This window comes from Cynara cardunculus, unplaced genomic scaffold (genome assembly GCF_001531365.2).
Source record: "Cynara cardunculus var. scolymus isolate 2C unplaced genomic scaffold, CcrdV1 Un_Scaffold_4528, whole genome shotgun sequence".
In the NCBI taxonomy this organism is placed as follows: Eukaryota; Viridiplantae; Streptophyta; class Magnoliopsida; order Asterales; family Asteraceae; genus Cynara; species Cynara cardunculus.
Genome location: NW_020201939.1, coordinates 23885 through 35891, shown reverse-complemented (window position 1 = coordinate 35891; position 12007 = coordinate 23885).

Here is a 12007-nt window from a genome sequence, read left to right as displayed (position 1 = left end):
CTTAGAGAGAGGAAAGACATATCGTTGGACATCTTGAGACACATAGAATATGTATCCCAGGATTCTGGTAAAATTCCATAAACTTCTTTAAAGTTTCAGAGTTGGAATATTCTCTGCCAACCGTCCTCAAATCAATAAGAAGACAAATAAATATTTGATGTACTTCAGACAACGTTCATTATTTCCACAGAGAAAGCTTTCATATTGTCTTACTAAATTAATCTTCCTCAATTCTTGTACCTGAAAGGTACCTGTATATTGAACACAAAGAGTGTCCCACATGGTTTTCGAGGTCCTAAGCTTCATCACAGAGTGATAGACCTCTTCAGGAAAAGACATGGCTATTATAGATCTCGCTCGAGTATCTATAGTCACATTCTTCTTGTCTTCATCACTCCACTGATGAGGGAGCTTAGGAATCTGTCGTTCAGGAATCGCGGCGGTTGTAGCTGTTTCAGGAACAGCCGGAGATATAGCATATGGAACATAAGGTCCATTCTCTATATAATGTGGGATCTCAAGATCCACACCTTCCAAGAAAAGAGACATCCGATTTTTCCAGAGACTAAAGTTGTCTCTTWTAAATCGGGGAGGTTTGGCAAGGGAGCCATTATCGTGAAAGTTTGTGCTTGTGTTTTGCAAATCCATTTGAAAAAAAAAATTATCTAGAGAAAGAAGAGATAATAAAATGCAAATAAACAACTAAACAAGGCGAGAAGAAAACACTGCTCTGATACCACTTGTTAGTCCCAACCGGGTCTACAAGAGTTTTAGATGAACAGTTTGTAGAAGGTGGGAGGAGGAATGAATACAAACACAAAAAGCTTTCGTATTTATATATATATATATATATATATATATTGATAAAGAAAGATAAATACAAATTTTTTGCAGATTGTTTGCGGAAATAGAAAAGGGAAAGATAACTTATCTAAAACAATATAAGATTACACACAAATATACTTAGCAAATAGAAAAGATTTGCGGAAAAGATAAAGATGGGAGGAAGTTCTTCTTGGGTAAGAACTTTAGAATTTTTTAGAGGGATTCTAACTTGCTTCATGATAAGCGTATGTGTTCTTTAGATAGATGTGTGATCTCTCTATATGTCTTGCATGGACAAAGCACTCAGCTATTTATACTCATTGCATTAAATGCAAATCAGAAGGGTTGGAACATGCGTCAAGCTTTAAGAGGAAAGTTTGTCCTTTTCTACAGTGAATAGTACAATTGTCTATTCATGAGCAGACATCCTTTCGTGGAGGTGGTGGGCACTAGAGTCGACTAGTCGGCTCCATGTTGTACTATACTCTTGAAAGGGTGTGGGTTTGTCCTTTGTGTGTGGAAGGACAAGAAAAAAACAATCTTGCATGGTAAGCTTCATTTGATCACTGAATGTTGGAATAACTCTAGAGGTCTCTTAAGCATTCACTGAGGCTTGTGCAGTCTTCACACATATGTTAACTAGGTTGTAATCACTGAATACCACTTCATATCACGAACGCGCCAGTCACTAATCTACAGTTTCAGTCTTCGACATTCACTGAAGTTTCTTTGGTGTGAGTTTTGTCTTCTTGAAGTACCGATGTCGCTGTAGGATTTACAATGCGTGTTTCAGCGATTACAGAACAGACTCAGTGATGATTGCTGGAACTGAAAAGACAGAAACACTAATACTTCGAAAGGTGAAAGGAATTATCATCAAATCAATGAGAGAGATGATCAACAGTCACATCTTGAATGATAAATGGATCATCGTCAACTTCTTGAGGATCAACGCTCGATTGATTGCTGAAGGAAGCTTCAGGTTGTCCATAATGAGATATCATCCAGTTGTCTAACTCTTCATCATCTTCAAATATGGGTTTAGAGTTAGCTAATTGAGATTCATCAAAGGTGACATGGATAGATTCTTCTATAGTGTGTCATCTTTTGTTGAATACTCTGAAGGCTTTGGATTATCCAAGGAAGATTTCTTCATCAGCTTTGGGATCGAACTTTCCAAGTTGGTCTCTATTGTTTAGAATGTAACAAGTACAACCAAATATGTGAAGAAAGCTAAGAGAAGGGTTTCTGCTATGGAAGAGTTCGTAAGCTGTCTTCTTGAGTCTCTTAACCATTAGCGACCGATTCTGAGTAAAACAAGCAGTGCTGACAGCTTCAGCCCAAAATTGAGTAGGGAAACGAGATTTGTTGAGCATTGATCGAACAGCCTCAATGATTGTTCAATTTCTTCTTTCAGCGACTTTGTTTTGTTGTGGATTTTTCACAGCTGAGAAGTTATGTGAGATTCCATTGTTCACAAAGAAGTCATCAATCGTACTATTTTTGAATTCGATACCATGATCATTCCTGATAGATCGCACTCTGATGTTGTTCAGTACTTCTATGCGTTTGATGAACGAGATGATTTCTTCAGGTGCATCACTCTTAGATCTAAGAAAGAAGACTGGAGTATACCTGGAATACTCATCAATAATGACAAGTGTATATTTCTTTTCAGCAATAGATTGCACGTTGACTAGACCAAATAAATCCATGTGCAAAAGCTGAAGAGAAGTCACTGAAGAGACTGGCTTAGATTTGAAGCTAGCCTTTGTTTGCTTTCTCTTTTCACACGTTAAGCAAATAGATTCCTTTGCAAATGAGTGTTGAGGAAGGCCAAGATCTTTTCGAGACAGCTCATTCAGCGTCTTGAAGTTGAGATGAGAGGGTCGTTTATGCCATAGTAACTGACATCTGAAGAGGCTTTAGAGAGAAAACAATTATTCTCAATGAAGGGAGAATCCATGTTGATGATATACACATTCTCTAGATGAGAACCTGTAAGAGCAAGCTTGTCATCTTTGTCAAAAACATAAAATGAATTCTTAGAAAATTTCACTGTGAAATATTTATCACGCAACTGACTGCTGCTAAGAATATTTTTCTTCAGTCCATTAACATATGCAACACATTTGAAAGTGGTAGCACTATTGGTTAATATACCAAATCCCTTGGTATATCATTTTCCATCTCCAATCATATGTCTTGAGCATCCACTATCGAGATACCAAATGCCTTTGACTTCCTGCACAAGAAAACAGATTAAGATTTCTTTGGTATCCATTTCTCAATGGCTCCAGCGGAGTTAGAAGAGACATCCACTGACGATGAAGACTTAAAGTCAACATGTGTCTTCACTAAGCCTGAAGAAGAGGCTTCAATGGGCTTTTTCACTTTACTTGTTCTTACAACTTTGGTGGAGATTTCTCCTTGGTTGATTTTTCAGCCTTGGTTATTTTCTTTACCTTAGCTGGCGAACCAGATTTGGTAACTGAAGGACACTTGCTGGAAATATGTGAAGTTTTACCACAATATCTACATTTCCTATAGCTGAAAGCAGCTTTAGGGCCAGAAGGGTCTGAGAGAATAGAAGAGGGACAATCTTCAAGGATTCCTTTCTCATTTATTCGAGGAGGAACAAATGAGGGTTTGGAAGCCTTGGGTGAGAGATTCACTTTCAGCTTTGTCTTAGGTTTCTGAGAAGGTTCAGATACCTTGGTCCCTCAGGATGAAGGTTTATGCTGAAGGTTTAGATCTTGGTCTATTAGACGTGTTAGCCTTCTTGGGAAGAAGAGCGATGATAATGGATTTACCTTTGTCTTTGCATTCTGAACTCGAGGGAGATCCTTCAAGATGAGTCTTAGTGGAAGAGTACTAAGAAGAAGAGGTTTCAGGAATGGAAGAGACAAAAGTACCAAACTTAAGCATGGACTTGTCAGTGACACATTCCTCTTGATCATAGGTGAATCCTAGACCACTCTTTATCTTGGCAGGGATCTGAGTGTTAATGATCTCAGAGGCCTTGATGAAGGCTTTGCACCACCCTTCAATGGTAGCCTTCTCAACCTTGAGTTCAGCAATGGTTTGCTCACGCTCAACGATAGCCTGCTCGTGTTCGATACTTATGATTTGGTTTACAATGACCTGATCCTTAAGATTTTCTTCAATCTTAGTCAGCTCTTTGATTTTAGAATGACATCTCCCTAATTGTTCTTGAAGATCAAGATTAAGCTTTTCAGCTTTGGATTTGCCATATAGGGCATTGTAAAGATCAACCGTCAGCGTATCTAGTGCAGATGGGCTATCAGAGGTAGAAGAAGAGGTTTCATTCAGGGAACATACTTGAGTAAGAGTAGATAACGAGGGATCACAGGAGAATAATGTCTCTGATGGTTCATCTTTGACATCCTTGGTCATTAGACAAAGATAGGTCCTATCTTTCTCGTCAGAGGATGATTCTTCAGAAGAATCAGCCTAGTCATGTTCTTCAGCGACAAGGCCTTTGCCTTTATGTTGAAAGTTCTTCATATTCTTATACTTCTCCTTGAGCTTCATGTATTTATCATCTTTAGATATGAAGGAGGATGGGCGTTTGGAATATGGGGTTACAGTCTTCTTGGACTTGCATTTACTAGCAAAGTGACCTTTGCATTGGCAGTTGTAGCAAATCGCTAAAGCCTTGTCAATGGGATTTGACTTTGGCTTTTTAGAAAGGGTTAGTGATGGAGATCTGTGGTAATTACTTTTTCTGGTGAAGCTTATAAAAGAGTTAGTAAAAAGGTCCAGTGATCTCTGATAGTCTGACAAGCCCTCTGAGTTAAATAGATCTAACTTAGTGATAGAAATAGAAGAAAAAAGAAGGGTCAGCTAAAGGGCTTTCAGATATCAAAGCCAACAGGAGCTTTTCATTTCTCAAGAATCTTTAATAAGATTCTTCTTTAGTTGACGGGATTGCTTATGATTAAACAATATACCATAAAGGGTACTAAGAGAGAGGGAGGATAAGTCCTTGGACATCTTGAAACACATAGTATAATGATCCCATGATTATGGCAAATATTCTAGGAACTTTGTCAGCTTCTCCTGAGTTAGAATATTCTCTTCCAACTGTCCTTAAATCAATAAAAAGACAATTAAAATGTGTTCTACTTCAAACAAAGTTTCAGTCTTTCCACAGAGAAAGCTTTCATATTGTCTTACTATATCTATCTTCCTCGATTCTTGTACTTCAGAAGTACCTTCATATTGAACACATAGAGTGTCCCACATGGTTTTTGAGGTTTTGAGCTTCATCACAGAGTGATATACCTCGTCAGGAAGAGCCATGGCTATTATAGACCTTGCACGAGTGTCTAAAGCCACCTTCTTCTTGTCTTCATCACTCCATTGATGAGGGAGCTTTGGAATCCACCATTCAGGAATCTCAGCAGTCGTAGTAGTTACAAGAACACGGATGGAACATAAGCTCCATTCTCTATATAGTATGGGATCTCAGGATCTACACCTTCCAAGAAAAGAGACATCCGATTCTTCCAGAGACTTAAGTTGTCCCTGATGAAAGGGGGAGGTTTGGCAAGAGAGCCATTATCGTGAAAGTAAGTGCTGGTGTTTTGCAAAGCCATTTTAACAGGAACAAATTATTCAAAGAAGAAGAGATAATAAAATACCAATAAAACAACAAAACAACACAAAAAGCAAATGCTGCTCTGATACCACTTGTTGGTCCCAGCCAAATCTACAAGAGTTATAGGTAATCAATATGTAGAAGGAGGGATGAATACAAACACAGAAACTTTCACTTTTAAAAACTATATATTGATAAAGAAATATCAATATAAATTTTACAGATTGTTTGCGGAAGAGATAAAGTAAAGAACCTATCTAAACAATTTAAGGTTCACACAATTACAAATAGCAAAGAGAAAATATTTGCAACAAGAAATAAAGATAAGAATGTAAGTGCTCTTCACTTGTTCTAAGTGGTTTTTTATCTTAGAATGAGAGTAGAGAGAAGTGACTTCTTGGGTAAGTTAGTAGTGGAAGGATGATAACTGAGAGGAGAGCACTCAGCTGTTTATACCCATTGCATTAAATGCATTTTAGAACATACAAAACATGTATCAAGCTTTTGGAAGAAAGCTTGTCATTTGCTACAGTAAACAGTCTTTTTGGTTGTATGTGAGTAATTCTCTTTTCATAAAGTAGGCAAGCACTATAGAGTCAACTGAGTGGCTCCGTACTGTACTATACTCTATAAAAGGTATGGGTTTGTCCTTTGTGTGAGGGAGGACAAGACAAAAACAATCGTGCTTGAAAAGTTTCCATATTGGTATTTCCAATGATTGTAGATTTCCATAGGGTCTTTGATGTTCAATCTTTACTTGTAAACAAGTAAAACATTGTTCCACATATGATGCTATATCTTTCTTGAGACCTGGCCATCAATAAAAAGATTTCAAGTCTTTGTACATTTTGTTGGTACCTTGATGAATCGAATAATTGGACTTGTGACTTTCATTCAATATAATTTCCCGTGTATTCCCATAGCTTGGTACCCATATTCGGTCTTGGAAACATTATATTCCTTCATCATTCGGCTTCATAATAGAAATCATCTTACCCGCTTTTTTTATCTTCCTATTTTCTTCTTTGACAGCCTCTTTTTGACATTTCAAGATTTCTTGATGAAGATCGGGAGTTAAGCATATTTTCATTGCTCGGATTGTTCCATTTCTTTTCTTTCGGCTCAAGGCGTTGGCTACCATATTGGCTTTTCCCGGGTGATAAAGGATTTCACAATCATAATCATTAACAAGTTCAAATCCATCGACGTTGTCTCATATTTAATTATTTCTGGTTGAACAAGTGTTGCAAACTTTTATGATCAGTATAGATTTGGCACTTTGTTCCCAATAGATAATGCCTCCAAATCTTTAAAGCAAAAACCACGTCCGTCAATTCCATATCATAGGTCAGATAGTGCTTTTCATGATCTTTTAATTGTCGGGATGCATACGATATGACTTTTCCTCTTTGCATCAAGACACAACCCAAACCTAACGTTGATGCATCACTCTATACCACAAAATCTTTAGTTCCATCGGGTAATGATAATATCGGAGCACTACACAGATGATCTTTTAATAACTGAAAGGCTTTCTGCTGTTCTTCTTCCCACTGAAATTTGACATTCTTTCGAGTTAATTTTGTCAAAGGCAGGGTTATTTTTAGAGAAATCTTGGATAAACTTGCGGTAATAGTCTGCCAATTCCAAGAAACTTCGAACTTCAGATGGTGTTTTGGGTGCCTCCCATTTTGCAATGGTTTCAATCTTTGTTGTATCTACTTTACTCCAGCTTCGGATATGAGATGCCCCAAAAATTGGACTTCTCTTAACCAAAATTCACACTTTGATAGTTTAGCATATAACTTCTCTCTTTTCAAAAGTTCAAGGATCAATCGATCATGTTTTGCATGTTCTTCTTTGGTCTTAGAGTATATGAGAATATCATCGATAAATATAATGACAAATTTATCGAGGTATTCTCTAGACATTCGATTCATTAAATCCATGAAAGCTGCAGGTGCGTTAGTCAAACCGAATGGCATAACTAGGAATTCATGGTGCCCGTAACTGATTCGGAATGCTGTTTTTTCAATGTCTTCTTCTTTAACTTTCAACTAATGGTAACCTAATCGCAAGTCAATTTTGGAGAAATAACTGGCTCCCACCAGTTGATCAAACAAATCATCAATCCTGGGCAATGAATATTTGTTCTTCATGGTCAGTTTGTTCAGCTCCCGATAATCTATACGCATACGCATAGTACCATCTTTCTTTTTCACAAACAAAACTGGAGCTCCCCATGGTGAAGTACTTGGCCTGATAAATCTTTTGTCCGACAAATCTTTCAATTCCGTAACCAGTTCTTTTAACTCTGATGGAGCTAATCTGTATGGTGCTTTTTCTACAGGTGCTGCTCCAGGTATCAAATCAATTCCAAATTCAATAACTCTATCTGAAGGTAATCCTGGCAAATCTTCTGGAAAAACTTCAGGATAATCATCGACAATCGGAATTAATTTTTGCTTACTCTTTCCTTTCTTGGCATTAATTATGTAGGATAAAAATCCTTAGCATCTCTTTTGAATACATTTTCTGGCTTTCATAACTGATAACAGACTGATGCGATGACCCTGATGATCACCAAAAATAACAATTGTTCATCTGTCTAGCAATATTATTTCAAGCATCTTTTTATCACAAACAATGCTGGCCTGATTCTCGGCCGACCAATCCATTCCCACTACTACATCAAAATCTTTCATAGGCATGGGAAATAATCTGATGCGTAGCTCACATTCCTCAATTATGATAGTGCAGTTTTTGAATACATAATCCACAGATACTTGGCCGTTAGCAGTGTCAACTACTAACTTTTCGTCAAGGGGCCCAGAATTCATACGAGCATATAGGGCAAATGATGGGGATACAAACGAGAAGTTTGCACCCGAGTCAAATAACACTTTAGCATGTAATGAGTTCACTGGGAAAAGTACATGTTACAACATCGGGTGTAGTTTCTGCCTCATGTTTGGTCATTTGAAAAGATCGACCTCGCGCCCCACCTGATCCTTTGCCCATACTCAGTCTCCCATGGCCAGTTGATGTATTGCTCCCCATGGTAAGTTGTGGAGCTTTCAATTGTGGGCAATTGTTCTTGAAATGGTCTAGCGAATTACAATGGAAACATTTTCTGTTTTGTCGACAGAAATTTGAAGTATGCCCAATCTCTCCACAATTAAAACACTTTATAGGCTCTGTTCTGCATTCTCCTCGGTGATACTGTCGACACCGGGGACAGACTCTTTCCATTGGTCTCTGCATTGCTCTATTATTAAACTTGGCAGTTTTTGATCCCCGATAACTTGCCGAAGATATTTCCCATTTTCTTTTCTCCATTTGCTTCCCTTCTTCGCTTCTATTTTTGTTTCTTTTTGTAATCTCTGTTGCATATACTGTTGATAGAAAAGTAGCAGGATTCATTGCAATAACAAATTCTCTGATTGAGGGCTTTAGACCCCAAATATACCGCTCTACTTTTCTAGCTTCTGTTGAGATATAATGTTCAGCAAATCTTGAATATTCTATAAATTTTTCCGTGTATTCTCTGACTGACCCAAAGCTCTGTTCCAGTTTTAAGAAGTCCTCTTCCATCTGTTTGATCGCTGTTTTGGGACAGAACTGTTCTTTAAATCTATTCACAAACTCTGCCTATGTCATAGTTTGTAAAATATCTGTTCTGGCTAAGGATTCTACTTCCCACCAAAATAACGCATTTGATTTTAACACAAAAACTGCGAATATGACTTTATCTGTTTCTGCACATCGGATGGTATTAAACACATATTCTATCTCTTCGATCCAACACATAGCTTTAATTGGATCTCTTTCTCCCGATAAAGTTGGTGGTTTGCAAGTCAGAAACATCTTTATATCTCCTTCCTTGTTATTGACAACTGGAACGGCTGGATTAATCTCAACTCTGCCAGTCTCGATTCTGGCAGGTATCCCCATAATGGAAGTCAAGGTTTCCCTTAGCTTTCCCATCTTTTCAGCCAGCATGTCTCTAGTCACATATTATGGTTGTGGTATCTGTTCTTGATTCATATTTTCAGAACTGGATTCTGCTTGATCTGCATCATTTTCTGGTTGACTAGCTCTGCCTCTGGTTTGCCCTCTGCCTTGACCTCTGCCTCTGCCCCTTCCTCTGCCCCTTCCTTTGCCTCTGCCTCTGCCCTCAGAGGTACCAATAGGAGCAATAATAGGAGAATCCTCTTCTTCATTAGTGGGGTTGGGGCGGATGATCCTTTTTGACCTTCTAGATCTACTTGTCATCTGTAGTTTTGAAAGTTAATAAGCATATTTTCACATTCCCAAATATAATAAAGTGTCCAAGTTCAGTTATGTACCTGTAGATTCAAAATTACATTGGCCAGATGTAATCCGAAAATACCTTACACACTGATCTCTTAACTTATCATATTTATTCCAAATGTGCTAACTATGTCGGGGACCCTTAACATGCAATGAAATAGTTTAAGTCTAGGCATCATGCATGTGAATACCTAAATCTCTTAAACTCAAGCTCTGATACCAACTCTGTAACACCCTCAAACCATACGTTGCATATAACACATAATTCTTTCATAGAATACATGTTAAGCCCACAAAGGTACATAATACAAGAGTCTATAATGTAAATTATACAACTCAAAAATTTCAAAAGTACATGCTCTTGTATTTTGACATCTAAACTTCAAAACATGGCTAATAAAGATCTTCATACATCTAAGCACATAGGAAATAATTAACATAATGCTCTTTCCCTTACTATCATTACTTGCACACATATTTTGAAAACACAAAATGAGGGTTAGACATGAATGTCTAGTGAGTTTCCCTTTTTATGTAATGCAGGGTGTAGATCACCAAAACATTTATTTGAAATGTATCATTAAATTCAAAAGATAAAAATTCATTCTGTTTAAGTTCATCGGGCCTCTGGTCTCAATTATCTTACTTAAAAGTAATTTATCAAATAGGACCAGAGCCCCTCTGGTTCCTCTACCGGATCCTCTGGTTCCTTGACCAGAGAGCCTCTGGTTGTACTAACCATAGCCTCTTGCTCAGGTAATTCCTCATAATATTCCTTGTCTTGACTTTGCAAAAAAAGAAATAGCTTTTCCATAACTAAAATGATTAAAAGAGAGTTCATGTTCGACCAGAGCCTCTGGTTGTACTAACCAGAGCTTCTGGTTCAAATGACATGACCAACCAGAGCCTCTAGTTCAACATGTAAACCAACCAGAGCACCTATGGTCTGTTTTTCATAAAAGATTCTAAGTATAAAATTCTTTTCTTAAAAACTTCTTAAAATAAGATTTTGACACAGAAGCTCTTATCAATAGATGCAGAGCCTCTGGTTCAATTAGTATATTAAGAACATGCATATTTCTTAAATCAAATAACCAGAACCCTCTGGTCCGATAGTGAGGACCAACCAGAGCTTCTCTGGTTCCTCATGAAAATGAACATTCTGTTCCAAAACACTTTTAACCAAAATTAATGACCATAGGCCACATTTTTCCCGTAACCATAACACCAATACTATTATATCTAATAAGAAAAACATCTCTGAATCCTCAAATCATCAAGAAGTGAGAACTCCAATCTATTGTAGTCTTAAAAGATATAATAGCAATAGTTATACCATGCATACACACAATAACCATCCTTATTTCATCCATATATCCCCTTTATAGCAATAGCTATCTATCACACACAACGACCATCCTTATTTCCCCTGAAATTCTTATGAACTAATTCATCCAATGACAGGCTACAGGTATTTCTGTCAGAGTGAACCTTGTTCATAGTTTTAACCAATCATAATCTCAAAAATAGGTTTATATTCAAAACCTTCCAAACCTTAGAACAATCTGTTCTGTAAATAATTTTTCAAATCATCTATTCCTCTTTAAATCCTCAACACATGATATCAAATCTGAAGCTGCTTTTAAAGCACAGTTTCTGCTTAATCTTTTCAAAACAAATTCAAATTCCAGAATCTCAAAATACTTCCTTTAAAACTATTTAGAACAGTTTTACCAAAATCTTTTAAATCTTTAAACCATCAATACTCAACAGTTTTATAAGATCAAACAGCAGATAAAGAATTTACAGTTGGTAAATAGGCAGTAATTAAAAAAACTCACCTTGATAACACAGATTCTTCAATGACTTTTAAAACAACAGTTTTTCCTCAAGAAGTGTTCTTCACCGCCTCAAAATTCTTCTCTCTCTCAAAACAAATATCTTTTTCTAAAATGGTCCAATATCATCTTATATTTTCTTCTTTCTATATATAATTTTAACAATGGCGGTGATAGTTTCTATGATAATAAAATTCTTGGCGGTGAAGGCTTTAACCAATAAGAGTAATTTAGGCGGTGGGTTTTTATTATAAAACTTGTGATTTCTTAACCATGAAGTTTTGAGTCTTATATATATATATAGGAGCGATCAAATGAAAATCACTCTAATTTGTAAAAACCGTAAAAAACTACTCTCATCCATCGTTAATCTTATGAATTTTTTTCATGAAATTGTTAATCTTGT